General features: G+C 40.2%; 1 long non-coding RNA gene across 1 annotated transcript; it reads left to right on the top strand.

Annotated features, from left to right (window-relative positions):
* Nucleotides 1-6,520: 6,520 nt before the first annotated feature.
* LOC125611835 lies at nt 6,521-17,280 on the top strand. Its single transcript, XR_007342068.1, has 3 exons — nt 6,521-7,249; nt 13,807-13,812; nt 17,271-17,280. It is a non-coding gene; the product is annotated as an uncharacterized LOC125611835 (long non-coding RNA).
* Nucleotides 17,281-18,127: the final 847 nt, after the last annotated feature.

Here is an 18,127-nt window from a genome sequence, read left to right on the forward strand (position 1 = left end):
AGAGAGAGAGAGAGAGAGAGAGAGAGAGAGAGAGAGAGAGAGAGAAGAACACAAAGAGCCCACAGGGAAGAACAGCCCTTCCAAGGCACACCCCCAGTGACCCACCTCCTTTAGCCACGCCCCATCTGCCTTTCTTTGTGTGTGCTGAGGATTTAACCCAGTGGCCCTTGACCACCGAATTATATCTGCTATCCTTTTTATTTTTTATTTTGTGAGAGGGACTCACTAAGTTGCTGAAATCTAGCTAAATTGCTGAGGCTGGCCTTAAACTTGGGATCCTCTTGCCTCTGCCTCCACTGAGTTGTTGAGAATATAAGCGTGTGACACCGAACATGCACACACCCCATCTGCCTATAGTTACCACCCAGTCAGTTCATTCAAACGAGGATAGACTGATTAGTTTACAGCTCTCACAATCTAATCATTTCAGCTCTGACCAGTCCTGCATTAACAGAGGAGCTTTTGGGGGACACCCAATAAAAACCTTAACAGTGAACATAATCAGAAGTGATAGAAAAGCATTTAAATTTGCTTTGCAAAGCATTTTCACTTGTATGAATGAAATACACATGGTGTACAAAGCTATGAAGTACAAATTGTATAATTTTGGTGATTCCAAATATGAGTCAAATATGTTTTTGTTTGCATTGCATAATATGAAGATAAACAGTAAAATTCATTATAATAATTTAAAATCTTAACTGTTTTGTAGTTAAGATGACATACATAGCAAATCAATAACAACATAAATTGAGAGAAGAAATAAGCCAGGTGCAATGGTACACACCTGTAATCACCGTGGCTCCTGAGGCTGAGGCAGGAGGATTGCAAATTCAAGGTCAGTATCAGCAACTTAGCCAGGCCCTAATTAACTTAGTGAGGACCTATTTCAAAATAAAAATAATAAAAATTTAAAAGGACTAGGGTTTTGGCACAGTGGTAGAACACCCCTAAGTTCAATCCCTAGTACCAATTTTAAAAAAGAGAGAGAGAAAAAAATAAAATAAAAAGCCTTATATTTTAGTATCTTTAATGGCACTTAACTCTTTGAACAAGTAGTTTTACATTTTCATTTTGCACTGGGATCCACAAATTATGTAACCAGTCCAGTCCCGAATTCTAGGACTTACCCATCCTAAGACATAGAATGGATCAGCCTCATTTTTGAAGTTGTCCAGGAGTCTCAGAACTCAGATTGAACCAAATCTGACAACTAAACCACATCTTTAAAAAAATTTGTTTTGCTCCTTCACGTGTGTTTATTTCAGCTAGTTAAATCTGTGCAACCCTAACCTTAGGACCCTTCAGCTCCTGAGCATTACTTACTTTTCCAAAGGCTGTGAAAATGGTTCCACAGCAGTTATCTGCATAGACCATGGTGATATGCCTAGGTATCTAGTGCTCAGGGGAGTAGTCCTTAGGAAACATCACCAGTCCCAGCATTTGCAAGTGCCCAAGTCAATCCTGGTGTGCTTATTCCTGAAGAAAAGCATAACGATATATGGATTGTATAACTCATATATTTTCTTGAAGTCAGGTACTTCTGTGATGTCCACAGGATACAAAACCAAAACTTCAAATTTTTTCAATGAGACTTTATGGAACAACATCCATCTTTATGCAGGTGAGGTTCCAGTCATGTCCAAACCAATTGACCACAATAAGGTCCTCCTCCCAGAGGATGGCCTGGTCCACCTGTCAGCTATTGTGCAGGTGCTGGAGCTTGTTTTACATTCTGATGTGACCAGGCTCTATGACAAGGTGCTGCACATGAGCTGTCTCCCAAAGATGCCAGTGCCTTACACCTAGCAGCTACACTGCATCTTAAAGAATAAATTGGAATTAGATAGGAAATCGAGGGAGAAAGGGTAGGGCATTCCAGGTTGAAGATTAGGGTGATGGGGCAACACACAGCATAATTAGAGAACTGGAGATCACAGGGTGCATCAGGAATTTGTTTTTCTCAAGTGGTAAGATAGAGAAGACAGCGGGAAAGATTCTTGAGATCCATGAAGAAAACTATATTTGCGAGGAGTCTGTCATTGCCAGGTAGTAAGCATGCACATTAAGTATGAAAGGCAGGGGACGATGAGGGTGGAGGGGATGGACAAGAGAGAAAGGGGCAATCACCTTTCAACAAAGGCTCAAAGGTAACTCAGAGCAGCCCAGTTTCCACCACACTGGGAAGAGACCAAACTTGCTGGAGGAGAGAATTTATGTCAGGAAGGAGGCCAGAATAAGACAAAACAGGGAAGGTAATGAATGCCAACTTGGGAAACTTGATCTTGTGGGTGGTGAGGTTTGATCAAAGCACTAGTGTGGTAAAGTTTTTTGTGTGTAGGATGGTGATATGGTTGTAGGAATAGTGCTAAAGATAAGCTAACGAGTTTGAAATTGATCTTTCAGACTAGTGCTTTTCAAAAGAGTTTTAAAGCAGTGAAACTTTTATTTTGTTTCTCAAAAATAATCTTAGCAGAAGTCCAGTATACCAAACAGATACATACAGCTATCAGTTTGCCTGTTTTGAAAGCCTTTGCTGAAAGTGATGGGGATTTGGGGAGGCTAATGTATGATGGCCATTGTATGATCTCATTGAAAGGAGAGAAGGAGGCGAGAGAGATGATGAGGATGTGAATGGCAGACGTGAAAAGAACATGGTAGGTTTGAAGGATTTAGGAAAGAGAAGTAGCAGGAAAAAAAAGGAAGAGTGCAAACCCACAAGAGAGATGAAGGAGGATCCTTGGTGGTGGTTTGGGGGTGAATCCTTGGTTCCTATCAGGGAGGAGAACTTGAGAACATCTGACCCAGCCACTGTGAGAGGTGGTCCTTACAAAGTTTGTTCTCTAAACTTTGTTCACTCCTGGACTTCTTTGAAAAGACTTCTGGAAGAAGATTTGAATATAGTCTTATGAAAAGTGCAATAGTATGCACTTGATCAAGCACTCTAACAACCTAAAGAAGTAAAAGAACTCTTTCTTCTGCGCTACCAGCAAAGTTTTGTTTAAAAGTTCCAACATAGTTCTTGAAACTGCTAACACTGCTCTGGAACCCTGTGCTAAAACACAGGTCTCTGTTAAGAATTATGAAAGGTTTCAAATTTTATCCAACTTGCAAGCTAATGAGCCAGCCACATAGATGCTGAGAGAAAGCATGTCTCCTGGGTTAGAGAGAAAGGACAATTTATTACTCATAAGTAATAACAGAGCCAGAGAATCCTCATTTTTGTATTAATTCCTCAAATTCCAATTTCCACAGGGTGATGAAAGAGCCAATAATGCTTGCATATGCAGAGCCCCAAGTTTAGGGAGCCAAAAGGTTTATACTAGACAATAAACTTACCTAAACTTTGCCCTGAAGAGAGATATTATCTATTATACTGGAATGTAAACAAACCTGCCTTTTTTTGGAAGAAGACACTACCTCTGTCTTCCGAGGCTGTTTGCTACAGAGACATCATTGGAAAGATAGTCTGTAGGGCTGGGGATGTGGCTCAAGCTGTAGCGCGCTTGCCTGGCATGCGTGCGGCCCGGGTTCGATCCTCAGCACCACATACAAACAAAGATGTTGTGTAAGCCAAATACTAAAAAATAAATATTAAAATTCTCTCTCTCTCTTAAAAAAAAAAAAGGAAAGATAGTCTATAATAAAGACAGCTAGTGCTCTGACCCCAAGATATGCAAAAATGCCAGAGATCTGTGAAGAATCATTTCCTAACATGACAAGATTTTGATGGGATGACAAAATTATTTCATTCCCTACCTTTTTTTTTTAATGGAGGGACTCAAAATACTTATGACTTTTTCAGTTATCTAAAAGATTAATTCTTCTATCTCATTCATTTTTTTTTTAATTTTTCTTTTTCCCCTGTACTGGGATTGAACCTGAGGACACTTTACCACTGAGCTACATCCCTAGTCTTTTTTATTTATTTATTTATTTTGAGAGATGGTCTTGCTAAATTGCCCTTGAACTTTGGATCCTTCTGTCTTAGCCCACATTAACATTCCTTGAAGTGTCTCAAAGACTACTAGGATCTGAAATTCTATACAAAAGGGAAGTTCTACTTGTCTGTACATGGCTAGTTCTATAAACCTTCATTGATCAGGTCTTCACAATACTTTGATTCTTCTTACCTTGAAGCTCTCATATTTCTTACTAGGTTTTAGTTTTGTAAAACTGGATCAATTCCATGGGACACAAATTCTGACTGAGTTCATAATTAAGAGATATATGAGTAATGCTTGGAAACTTTCCTAAGGGATTTTCTCAAGTTCATTAGAAAGAAAATGCATCTACAGCTTTGCAGAAAGGAGTTGTAAAATAGAGTAACCAACACACCTTGATGAAAGATTTTTACAAGGCAATTGACGATAGTAAACTTCCACATCTTGAGGGTTCTTCTAAGATGCCAGTCTCATTGCTTTATAATCTTATAAGTACGACACTCTGGCACCTATAGATGAGTATAAGTTGTTACAACAGCCCTGCAGTTACAACCAGGAACTATAGTTCCTTCAAGCCAAAACCCTAAAGGAAGGTCAACTCTTAGTCCCTAACAAGGCTAGAGAGCTCAAGGAGAGGTTGTATGTTGTTGTAGTAGCCCGGCTGTATACACTGAGTGAAACTGATTTTGTTTCCATTATAATGAGTGTTTGAACCAGGGATCAATACCCACACCAAAGGCAACTGGGTATAGATTTTATATCATGGAGCTCCACCATTGTGTTATTGGGTGGCTTGGAGAAAAACAGTTTAGTACAGGAGAATTATATTGGATGGAACAGATGAGCACAACCAAATCCTCTCCATGGAGAAGCATAAATGTAAATGTCAGATCCACAAAGAGATGTTGTCATACCCTTAGTAAACAAAGCTATTGGTGTCCCACTTCTCCTTGAAATCTGTTGGTCATCCAAATCCAGGAGACACTAAAAGTTAAGAAGAATAAACAAGCCAGGTGCCGTGGTGCACACCTGTAATCCCAGTGGCTGGGGAAGATGAGGCAGGAGGATCAAAATTGCAAAGTCAGCCTCAACAATTTAGTGAGGCCCTAAGCAACTTAGAGAGACACTGTCTCAAAACAGGAAAAGGGCTGAAGGTGTAGCTCAGTGATTAAGCGTCCCTGGCTTCAATCTCTGGCACGTACCCTTGCCCTGCTCTACGACCCGCAAGCGCACAGACACACACACAAAAGAATAAGCAAACTGATTGTGGGGGTGCACACCTGTAATCCCATCTACTTGGGAAACTGAGACAGGAAGTTTCACAAATTTGAAGCCAGATTCAGCAACTTACTGAGACCCTGTCTCAAAATAAAAAATAAAATAAAATCTAAAGGGCTGGGGATGCGTCTCAGTGGTAGAGCGCTTGCTTAGCATGTGTGAGGCCCTGGATTCAATCCCTATACCACAAAAAAATAAACAAACAGATCCTGTATGCCCTCACACTTCCTTTTATCCTCATCTCTGTCTTAACTCACTCTTGAAATCTTATAGAGAGTAACATTATTATGTCCTAAACAAATTTTAAAAAGCCCCCCACCTGCACCAGACTAGAAATTGAACCCAGGAGTATCTACCACTGCATTATATCCCTAGCCCTTCTTATTTTTCTTTGAGACAGTGTCTCACTAAGTTGCTCAGGCTGGCCTTGAAATTGTGATTCTCCTGCCTTAGCTTCTACAGTAGCTGGGAGTATAGGTGTGTGCTCAGCGCAAAGCCTTTTTTTTTTTTTTTTTTTTTTATCCAGGGATTGAACCCCAGGGCACTTACCTACTGAGCCATATCCCCAGCCCTTTTATTTTTTATTTTGAGACAAGTTCTCACTAAATTGCTCAGTGCTTCACCAAGTTGCTGAGGCTGGCTTTGAACCTTCCATTCTCCTACCTCAACCTCCCAAGCTGCTGTGATCACAGATGTGTGCCCTGATCTTAGCTATCGTGAATTCAGAAAATTTAAGATTACTTTCGTATTTGATTTTCATAATTATCAAGACTTTTTACAGTTTAATATTATTTTAATCTTATCTGATTAGTCTCTTAATCACGCTTTACGCCGTGTTTCATTAACTAGAGTTAATTGTATGACCGCGGTGGCTGGCACGAAATTTACCAACTCTTTATTTAGCTTAACTTAGTCAAACTTTCGTTTATAGGCTTAATTTTAATTACTGCTGTCTCCCGTGGGGGTGTGGTGGAGCAAGGCGTTATGAGCTACCAGGAATAGTGAACTTGATGCCTGCACCTTTTGATCAATTAGTAGATATAGAGGGCATTCTCACTGGGACGGGGATGCTTGCATGTATAAGTTAGCTAGAAGCTAATGAAAAGGCCAGGACCAAACCTATGTGTTTATGGGGTATAAATACCCATCTAAGCATTTTCGGTGCTTTGCTTTATAAAATTAAGCTACATTAACATATGAATTTTGGGGAGATATGCTTATATAAGATTTGGTAAACAGAGTTATATGTAAGTATTATTAGTATAGTTATATAGGAGATTTAATCAAAATTTATTTATAAGTTTAATCTACTGAGAAAGAAGTTAATAAAATTTAAAGCAGATAAGAAGATTTAATTTAGGTTCGGAGAAAAAGATAATTGGTTAAACGTTTATTTTGCATTTGGATCTACTATGGAATTTCTGTTTTAACTTTTTTTTTGTCTATCGAGCATTAAGCCCGACTATGGCAGATAGTAGTTATGTAAAGCGAGAATATTGACTAATAAGTCCAGCTACAATTGAATTGAATGGAACGAGGCCTCTGACGGCCAATGGTGAGTCCCTGCATCCCCCAAAAAATAAAACCACTAAAGGCATGACAGTGCAGTTATGTTGGGTCACGGGCTAGAATGGAACTAATCCATCGTGATGTCTTATTTAAGGGGAACGAGTGGGCGATTATGCAGTTTATGGCCCTGAGGTAGGAACCAGATGCCAGATAAAGTACATGTTTAGCTACCCCCAAGTTAAATGGGATCAGAGCAAGAAGAGGGACACGGAGTGGGCGAGTAGATGGTTTCACGGAGGATGGTAGATTATGAGACCAAAATTGGTAGGGGATAGTCATTTGGAGCGAGAAAGATTTATGACTTGATGTGGTATGTACCGCCAGTGATAACAATGTGCTATGTACTTTAAGCAGGGGTTATTGGAGTGGCCACGGTCGTGTTGATAAGCATTGGATGTGAGGTTGTAAGATACTGTATTATGTACTATGTTAGTATTATGAACGTGCTTATATGCATGGTGGAAGTATTGTATAAGTATTTTAATCAACATGTAAACACATCTGGAATTAGAAGTAAAGAGGTGGAGAATAAATCCACATACAGGAGAGCTGAGACCCTGGAGAAGAGGCTGCAGTTCAAGACTCTATATGTTGGTCAAACATTTGCCTTTAAGAAGAGAAAATTAGCTTCACCATCTCCTCTGCCAAAGACAGAGGTAAAGACTTTCTCCCAGCTGCTTCAGAAAATCATATATGGTGTGGACTACAATGTATGAGAGACTGCAAGATTTCAAGCCCATTCGAAACAATAGCTTCTTTGTCCATGGTCCCTGGTAGGGGAACTCATTCTTTCCCATACCTCTAAATACAACTTCCGGCTGACAACTCCCTAATTCATATAACCAGCTGTCTTCTTGTCATCTGCACTCACATTATCACAGCATTTCAATTTAACAAGTGCTAAATGAAACTCTGGATCAACCCACTAAATCCATTGTTCTCCTGTATCCACCCTGCCCCCAGCCACTGCAATAAATGGTACTACCCATCTACTGGAGCCAGAAATCTGGAGTCATTCTTCACCTCTCACATCCAGTCGACCAGCAAGTCGTGTCAGTTCTATCTCCAAAACATGTCTTGACTCCATCCACTTTTGTCCCTCTCTACAGCCATCATTCTTTGCCAAGTCTCTGCCATCTTTTGCCTGGTTGACTCAATGGCCTCCTAACTGAATCGACTGACTTATCTGTCCTGCTCTCTTCCAATTCACAGCAGCCAAGAGTGATGTGCTGCAATTGTGTACAATGAATCAAAATGCATTCTGCTGTCACATATACCTAATTAAGATAAGTTTAAAAAGTGATTAGACACACCACACACACACACACACACACACACACACGTTGACTTGTGACTCACCTGCTTAGTGTTCTTTCAAGTGTTCCCATTGAAGTGAGAATAAAGACCTCACCTTCACCTCATGGCCTTCCGGGTTCTCCATGAATCTGAGCCTCACTTGATGATCCCTTCTTCTAGACAATTTTCACTCTGTGCTTCTCTCAGTGGCTTTTCTTTGTCAAGATGTTTCCTGTTCTGGTGACTTGAGTATGCTGTTCCCCTCCCGGAAGGCTTTTAGGCCCCCACTTTGCCTGGCTGGCATCTGGCAGTGCCATGCACGTAGTGTTTTCCATGAGCGATGTCCCCTGGAGGTGTGCATTGAGGCAGTCCTCTTTCCTGACCATGCAATCTAAGACTGCCTGCCAACTTCTCACTCTCAGAGTACATATCATAATTTGTAGGGTATGTTAATTTGGGCCTTTAATGTCTGTCTCAGATTTATAAGGTCCAGGAAGCTAAGGATCATGCTTGACGTGTTAATCTCTGTAACTCTGGGCTTGATACTGTGCTTGGCAGAATATGTTCTCAATATATTCTTGCTGAATGAATGAATGAATGCCCATGGGGCAAGCGGAATAGGGTCTTACAGTGCTGAGCAGGGCTGAATTGAGCAGCAGCAGCTTGCAACCCATTCATAGGAACTCTGAGCTTGAGGGTATGACATGCTGGTGCTTCTCTGAGAGTCCCATCTGTCAAAGCCCTTAGAACTGTGGGCTGAACGTTCTTTAAGTGGGGGTAAACATTAACACACCATAACTGCCCTGAATGTGAACTCAATCTGCACAGTGCTTATCTCTTGTTATGATCACCAGATACACTCAAGGAAGACAGATCAGTACAGGATTTTCTGCCTTTCTTCTCCTGGATACACTCCTACTCCATACCCTGATATTCTTTGCTCTTTTAAGCTTCTGGTTCCATCTTCACTATTTATTTATTTATTTTGAATCTACTTTCTCTACACCCAGAAGGCTGCCCCTGGTGGCCCTCTACCTCTCACCCCAGATATTGAACCCAGGGGTGCTTAACCACTGAGCTACATCCTCAAGTCTTAGTCTTTTATTTTGAGACAGGATCTTGCTAAGTTGCTTAGAGCCTCCTGAAGTTGCTGAGGCTGGCTTTGAACTTGTGATCCTCCTATCTCAGCCTCCAGGGTCGCTGGGATTACAGGCATGCACCACTGTGCCCAGCTGAAGGCTACCTTTTCTTTTTTGGTCTTTGTGTTCCAGAAGGCTCTCAGGCATTCTTGCCCTTGTCTGGATTAACCAGCCTCCATGCTCAGGTCTCTCTGACCATGTGGGCTGATGGATCAGGATGTCACCTTTGTGACTTAACACCCACTCTCTCAGTCTATGTGCAGCTCTCTCTCAAGAGTGAGAGAGCCATTTCTCATGCCCCTGTGGTTTGAGGAGGAGGCATTATTTCATCACTAAGTCCTTAGAAAACCATTCCCCCGAATAAAGACATATCCCTTTCTCTGCAGTCTCTTTATTTCCTTTTTTAACTTCCTTTTTTGTTTGTTTGTTTGTATATGCAGTCAACAGAAATTAAGATCATAACTGAATGGACATCAAAGTTACTGCTGAAGAAACTACTTGGTAGAATTTTGTGTGTATTTATTAATTATTATTATTCAAATTTTTATTATATTTTATCGTGATGTACATACTGTAAAATTCAATGCATATGAAAAGTAGACATTAAATATTAGGTCTACCTCCTATGCCCACACTTCCCCTTTGTAAGTAAGTTTCTTGCATAACCTTCCGGAGAGACTTTCTATGCATTTCAAATACACAGATAGCGTCACTATTCTCTCTCTCTCTCTCTCTCTCTCTCTCTCTCTCTCTCTCTCTCGTGGTACTGGGGATGGAACCCACGAGTGCTCTACTCCTGAGCTCCATCCATAGTGCCTCCACCCTTGTTAAATTTTGAGACAGTCTTGCTAAAATTGCCCAGGCTGGCCTTGAATTTGTTATCCTCCTGCCTCAGCCTTCCAAGTTGCAGGGTAAATTACAGGTGTGGGCCATGGTGCTCTCAGCTTTGCTCTCGTTCTCTCCTCACTTTTACATTGTTTTGCTCCTTGCTCTGTCCCTAAACAGTGTGATCTGTATCAATAATCCAAAAGCTTTCTAACTTTTCATAGCGATATAATATCCTATTATTTGGACAATCATAATTTTGAAGAGATGTAAACTACAACTTCATGATAATTCAATTATAATCGTGAATAAATTTTTAGAAATCAAAGGGTTTTTGTTTTGTTTTGTACCAGGGATTGAACCCAAGAGTTCTTAACTGCTGAGCCACATCCGCAGCCCTTTAATTTTTTTTTTTTTTAATTTTGAAACAGGGTCTCACAAAGTTGCTTAGGAAATTGCTAAATTGCTGAAGCAGGCTTTGAACTTGCCAACCTCCCTCCTTAGTCTTCCATGAGGCTGGGATTGTAGGAGTATGCCACCACACCCTTCTGTTCATTTTTAATTTGATAAAGAGTTTCAAATTTCCCTCTGATTTTTTTAAAAAATGCTGACTTTCTCAATACAGATTATACATTTTTTTTTCTTGTCTGGGAACTGAAAAATGCATTGACATTGTAATTTTAATTTGCATTTCACTTAATCTCAAGCATGTATTTTATGTTTAGAGAATTTATGTTTCCTTCTCTATGAACTCTTCATGTTTTCACCCACTTTTTCAAATGGGACAATAGTTTTTTCCTGATTGATGTGTAAAAGTTATTTACATTTTAAGGAAGGTTGTTTATGGTAGGTTTGTCTTAAGGAATTAAAAAAATGTTTTAATGTATCTAAATTCTCCTTTCTTTCAAGAAATATGTTTGGTTTTGTGCCACACTTAGGAAAGCTATAAATGGAGTTGTTATAAAAGTTCTCTCATGATCTTTTTCTAATAATTTAATTTTTTTAGATAGATAAATCTGCTCTATCTGGAATTATAAGCCGTAAGATAAGGATTCATGTTAATTTTATTTCCAGATGGTCACCTTGATGTTCCAACACCCCTCAATGGTTAATCTATCTTTTCCCTGCTGACTTGAAAAATCAAAACTTTATCATATCCTAAACCCCTAGGTGTCTCTGGATCTGCTTCAGAGTTTTTTGCTCTATCCACTGTTTTATCTGTGTAATGTCTGTCTTCATGTTTTAAACTCTTTTGACTTCTTCTATTATTTCAGAGGGGTCCCAACAGTGTTTTTGACTTGTATTAGGGGTCATGTTGGTATCTGGCAAAGCTAACTAGACCTTATGGAGACTGAATTCTTAACACTGGTCTAAATAACTTTTTATTTATCCCAGTGCCAACTACTCCAAAACAAGTTCTGACACTTTTAAGGAACACTGAGCTGAGGTTGTCTAGACACCACATCCTGCTTTCATTGAAACCTCCAGGACTACCCTATAAGGCTATGTGTTCTGTGGGTTATTTTGGGTGCAAGAAATAGAGATTCACTGAGGCTGATTAAAAAACAAGGGGTATTGTTTGTATATTTGTAAATGAGAGATGTGAATCTTAGTCACTTCATCAGGATAAGCCACACAGCAAGACCTCACAGGAAGGTCTCATTTTTAAAAATTGCACATCACTTATGTAATTTAAAAATATAAACATAGAAAACTGATTGTCTCAGCTTGAACGCTTGTATATTTAAGGACCTATATCAAACATATTAGAAGTGCCCTATGACAAATGTTGGGAAGGAGAAAGGGTATGAAGATCAAAATGTAAAAAGAAAAAAGTGAAAAGAAATAAACTGGAAATAGAGGGATTGTAGGTTGAGAGTGTGAATAGTGAACCACTTATACATGAGGTGCTTTAAAAATCAAAAGTCAAGCCAGGTGCGGTGGCATACGCCTGGGCTGGAGGATTGTAAGTTCAAAGCTAGCCTCAGCAACTTAGTGAGGCCCTGAGCAACTTAGTGAGACCCTCTCTCAAAATAAAATGTGAAAAGGGCTGGGGAATGGATGAAAAAAAGAAAAAATAAGTCAAAATGCAATACTCCAGATGTTGGGGTGTGATGTGAGAAGTAGGAAATCAGATGGAGGACTGCAAACCTGGTGCGATGCAGGGAGGTGTTAGGAGGAGCAGATGTTTGTAGGACAGCCAACATTTCAAGTACCATATCTGTGAGGATGAAATAGTTTATACCACAGTAACAAATCACTCTGCATTTGGCTTAAAACTAAGACTTACATTACTTGTCAATTCAGGTTTGATGGGACTCCACTCTATATCCTCCTCCATCGGGAATCTAGACTAATACAGCCTCTGTCTCAGTGCTTCTATGATAGCCAAAGCTCAATTGTTGAGGGGCACTTGCTGAATTGTTCACTGTCCAAAGAAATTCACATTACTGTATCTAACCTTAGAGGGACACAGTAAAGTAATTCTTCCATGAACTTAGAGGGAGAGGTACACATATTTGGTGAATAGAACTAATAATTACCACAGGTAGTTACTGCAACCTATAGGGGTGTGAGCTGTAGGGTGAACTAACCCAACTTTAGATTTCTGAACAGAACTCTGGGATAGAGTCATGTTGGCGCACAAGTCAGCTGAGGTCCACTGGGAGGTGGCTGCATACTGATGACACCAGCAGTCCCTGCCTGTGCTGCAGGCATGAGTAAATCCTCAAAACTTTCCCAAAGGCTTAACAATCAGAAACACATACAACCATACACCATTCCAAGAATGGATTGTCAACTCTTATCTTTGCCCTAAAAATTTGGTCTCTGTAATTAATGTTTTTATTTTCATTCCAAAGAGATATTGGACAAGTAACTATCAAAGCAAAAAAACAAGAATAGGGATATATTGTTCTTCTGGATGTTTAAGCTGATACTTTTACCTTGACTCCTGAACTCCTATGTCTCCTTGAAATACCAACTAATGTTGCAAATGGGAGAAGCCAACCCCACAATTTCCCCTGATGGCTCAAATCCTACTAATAGTGGTGCCGTACTTTTCTGATAAGATTTAGGGAAGCAATTTTGTAATATTCTCAGATTGACCAATGAGTAAGTGTTCTGTGGCCTTTTTTGAGTGACAGCTTTCTACTTCTGCAGAAATATAGATATAAAACAAAACTGTTCGCTTCACTGAGTTCCAGAACTATAGATCTGTAGTAATGAGACCACCTGTTTCTAAATTGCCCATCTGGGTTACCTGAGTTACCTTGCAGGAAGCAGGCGCTGGATCTGTGACCCTGTAAAGCAGTGACATAGCAGGCATTGCTGCTTGTTTCTTCCCAAAGCCCTTGATATTGTTTCTGATCCGACCAATAACAAAAGGGGAGATGATGGGCTGGGGTTGTGGCTCAGTGGTAGAGCGCTCACCTAGCATGTGGGAGGAACTGGGTTCGATCTTCAGCACCACATACAAATAAACAGATAAAATAAAGTCATTGTGCCATCTACAACTAAAGAAAAATATTTTTAAAAAAGGTGTGGAGTGGGGAGATGACTCTCTTTTCAGCTCTAGAGGTGAGCCCTGATTAGTCGAAAGCCAGGATATTTCAGCCTTGGCATGATTGAGATTTGGGGCTGGATAATTTTGGGGTGGAGGGGGGCCTGTTGTATGTATTCAACAATGTTTAGCAGTGTCATTGCCAGTCTCATTTCCCCCACTCCAGTTGTAACAATCAAAAATATCTCCAGAGCTGGGTGTGGTGATACATGCCTGTAATTCCAGCAATTTGGGAGATTGAGGCCGGAGGATCTCAATTCAAGATTAGCTTTGTCAAATTAGTGAGACCCTGTCTCAAAATAAAAAAATAAAAATAAAAAGGGCTGGGGGTATAGTTCAGTGGTAAAGCACCCCTGGATTCAATCCCCAGTATCAAAAGAAAAAAAGTGTCTCTAGATATTGTCAAATGTCTTCTGGGCCTGTCACCCAGTTGTGAGCCCCTGATATAGGCTAACCATTATAAACCTATTCCTCTTTCTAGGTAACTGGTTGAAAAATGGGTATGTGATCATTTGGCTAATGAAATTAAGGGGAAAGAAAGTTGCTGAAGGCTTTCAGGAAATGCTTTTTTTTTTTTTTTTTTCCCTTTCCTTTTCCTCTTCCATTTTTTTTAAACAAAAGGACCCATGGTAACGAGATTTCCTTTCTCTTTCTCTTTATCTCATTGTGGACAAAACCTGGATGCAGATATCTTGCCACCCATTTGAAGATGAAACCAAGTCAGGGAGCAAAGCAGAGCCAAGAGATTCTCAGAGAAGTAGGGCCAGACCCTGACGCATGGGACTGGCACCTGGCCCACCACTGGGCAGCTTTTTATTTGAAACAACAAATATCCTTATTGTAGGAGGCAGAGTGTTCTGTTACTTGCATCTGAAACCAAACTAAATGAAGTCATTGGGAGAGAGTGGCACAGACAGAGGGCTGCTTCAGTCTGCTGAAGCTGCCACCAACAGGGTCTGAGCTCCTGTCTGCTGGGACCAGCATCTTCTTAATTAGAACCACTACATTTCCCATCATTGAACTGACAGGAGATTAAGAAGTTCACTTGGGTTTTTGGCAAGTTCATAAGTAGAAAACTGAGCTTCTGCTATCTAGGGGCAGGGATGAGGCAGCTACAAAGATTAGAACAAGATGCTGCTGGGCCAGGAAGAGATACAAAGATTGGAGATAGGCAAGGGGTCAAACTGGTGCTGAGGGGCTAGACGAGTCAGATCTAGGTGTCAAGGCTGACCCAGACTCAGCTGATCTCCCAAGCACTAAAACCAAAACACCCAGAGTTATTCGACAGCCCTGCTTTTCACCATTGGCTGCACTTGGAACTACTGGGGGGGAGGGGGGGTGGCTTTAAAAAATTCTGATGCCTGGGTTCCAACCCCAAAGATTTTGATGTAATTGGACAGAGTGTAGTCCAGGTATCATTTATTTATTTATTTTTAATTTAAAATTATGATGGATTCAGGTTTCTCTACTTCCAGCCCTTGCCCTTTTTATTTTACTGTGCTACCTTCACAACAGAGGACTCTTTTCTTAATTTTATTTTTTTGGCAAATAAGATATACTTGTACCTGGTACATGCCAGGTGTGGTGGTGTATTTCTGTAAACCCAGAGACTCTGGGGTTAGGGTGAGAGTATCACACATTGGAGGACAGTCTCAGCAATTTAGCCAGAACCTCAGTAACTTAGTGAGAGCCTGTCTTAAAATAAAACATAAAAAGAATTGGGGGGTGTAGCTCAGTGGAAAAGTGCCTCTGTGTTTATCCCCAGTACCAAAAATAAATAAAGAAAAAAAAAAAAAAAAGGATAGACTGTCTCTGACACCTGGTTTCTCTCTCCAAGGGTACTTTATGAGTATATGCAGGTGTTATGGTTTGAATCTGAAATGTTCCCCAGAGGCTCATGTGTTGAAGGCTTGGTCCCCCAATACAGCAGTATTCAGAGTTGGGGCTCTTTGGAAGTGATTGAATCATGAGGCTCTAATCTCATCAATGGGTAAGTCCCTTGGTGAATTCATAGCTGCATGCACTACTGGGAGGTGATAGAAATCGAAGGGAGCAGGTCCTTGGAGTCAGGTCCTTGGGGATTATATCCTGTTCCTGGAACCTTTCCTCTCACTCTTTCTGCTTCCTGACCACTGTGAAGTGAGCTGCTCTGTGCTGCCATATGCTTTTGTCATGATGTTCTGCCTTGCCACAAACCCACAACCATGGGGCCAAGTGACTCTGGACTGAAATTCTGAAACTATGAACCAAAATAAAACTTTGTCCTCTATGTTGATTTTCTCAGGTATTTTTATCACAGCAACAAAAAGTGACTAAAAAAACAAGTATATATTTATTTTACTGTTAATTCCTTTTTATGTACCAACAGTAACTTTCTATGCAGACTGTTCTACATCCTGCTTCTGCTGACTTAACTGCAAATTGTAGATCATTCTGTATTCATACTTAGCTTGGTTTTTAAATTCGGTGGTCAAATTGTTTGTTTGTTTTTTAACTAGGGATTGAACACAGGGCCTCCTGCATGCTCTGCAAGTGCTCTACCATTAGCATAATAAGTTACTGAGGCTAGCCTTAAGCTTGCAATCCTCCTGCCTCAGCCTCCCAAATTGCTGGGATTACAGGTGTGTGCCACCACTCCCAGTAGAGACCAATAATTCTATTGTGTGGATATGCTGTAGTCTATCTAACCAGTCTATCTCCCCAAGTAGACAGAATTGAGGTTGGTTCTAGTCTCTCTATGGCACAAGATGTGAAGACTCTTACACAGCATGTGTGGGTGTACCTGTAAAAAAAAAATGGAATCACTGGCCCATAGAGCAAGTGTACCTATATTGTTGGAGAGTGTCCAATAGATCTCATGGAGGCTCTGTGCTACTACCAACAATGTGATTGTCTATTCTATAATACTGAAAAAAAAAAAAAGATAAAATACCCAGGAACTTCAATATATATGTAACTCAGACGACTAGAACGAGAAGAGAGGCTGAACAGTGTTTCACGAATTTCATTTCCTCCTTGGGAGATCTGTTAACTTTGTTGGTAAGGTGTGTTATCATTATTTGATTTTTGCCCAGCTGATGGGCAAAAAGTGTCAGTAGAGTGTAAACTTGTATTTTTATTATTTGTGGGTGATGTTAGTCATATTTTCATATGTCAAATAGTTATTTGTTATTTTCCTGTGAACTATGAGTCCTTCACCCACAGGTTGGATGCATTTTTCTTAGTAAATTGAAGAAGGTCTCTATATCGTAGGAAAACAAACCTTTTGTATTTGACATATTTTTGATGACTTAATAGGCACTCTTTTATGGTCTTTACTTATATGGCATTTAGGTTTTTAGTTTTTCTCAGACAATGGCTGCAATTCAACAATATTGATTTAAAAAGCAAATGAACAAGATTTTCCCAAGGATTTGCAGAAATTTGGGGAGTAGTCCTGTTTACTTTTCCATATGAATGTTAGAATCAGTCTGTTGATTTTTTTAATCCATTACTTTTAGGTGTATTTCATTGTAAATTTACAGATTAACCTAAGGGGATGTGAAATTCATGAGGTACTGTTAGGCCTCCCGATGTATTCAAGTCTCCTGAGTTCCTTGCAGGGATTAAGTTCCTAGGAATTTTGTCTTTTTGTTCACTGTTATAATAGAAGAAAAGATGCCATTAACATCTGTTGTTAATTTGGCATCAGGATTATTAAAAGCTCTCCAGGTGATCCTCACATAATAGGTATATAAGGGGTAGGAAGGGAGGGTTGCTCTCATCTAGAAAGCAGTACTTTGTCATTGATGTTGTTTAGAATTGCCAGCAATGACAATAAAAGCCAAACTGACTAAGGGTTTTATTGTGGCTCATAAATTCTCTAAGGTGAACTGCTCTCAATAGTGCACTGTAATCCCAGTGACCCTGGGGCTAAGGCAAAAGAATTGCAAGTTCAAGGCTAGCCTTGGCAACTCCTAGAGACCCTGTTTCAACATAAAAAATAAAAAGAACTAGGATGTAGCTCTGTGGTAAAATGCCCCTGAGTTCAATATGCAGTACTGACTAAAACCCAAAACAAAACAACAACAACATCATCAAAACAATCCTGTCCCAAAGAGCAGTCAAGGCTTAGAACCATTGTCCCGGAGTCTTCCACCTCTCCCCGCCCTTCACATTTAATTACTTATCATGTCCTGTCCAGGCTGCCTCTCACATTTTTCTCACTTCTTTCACCACTTCCTTCTGCCATGTGTCTAACAGAGACCTTCATCATCGTTTACATGACACTGGTCTCATTCCACACTGATCTGGACCAGGCCATTGTACTTCTCTTGGGAACAAATCAATCTTTCCCACATCCCTGGGACTTTACATTTGATGTTCCTGCTACCTGGACTTTTTTTAAAGCCCTGAGTTCTTATTGCACAGAGGAGTTGTCATTATGAACAATGCATTTAGGAAACTGGTATTCAGGATTCACTGTATGAAAGGCTTCACACTTTCCATCTTTTGATCTCTTGAACTTTGCAGAT

The sequence above is a fragment of the Marmota marmota genome, unplaced genomic scaffold (assembly GCF_001458135.2).
Source record: "Marmota marmota marmota unplaced genomic scaffold, marMar, whole genome shotgun sequence".
In the NCBI taxonomy this organism is placed as follows: Eukaryota; Metazoa; Chordata; class Mammalia; order Rodentia; family Sciuridae; genus Marmota; species Marmota marmota.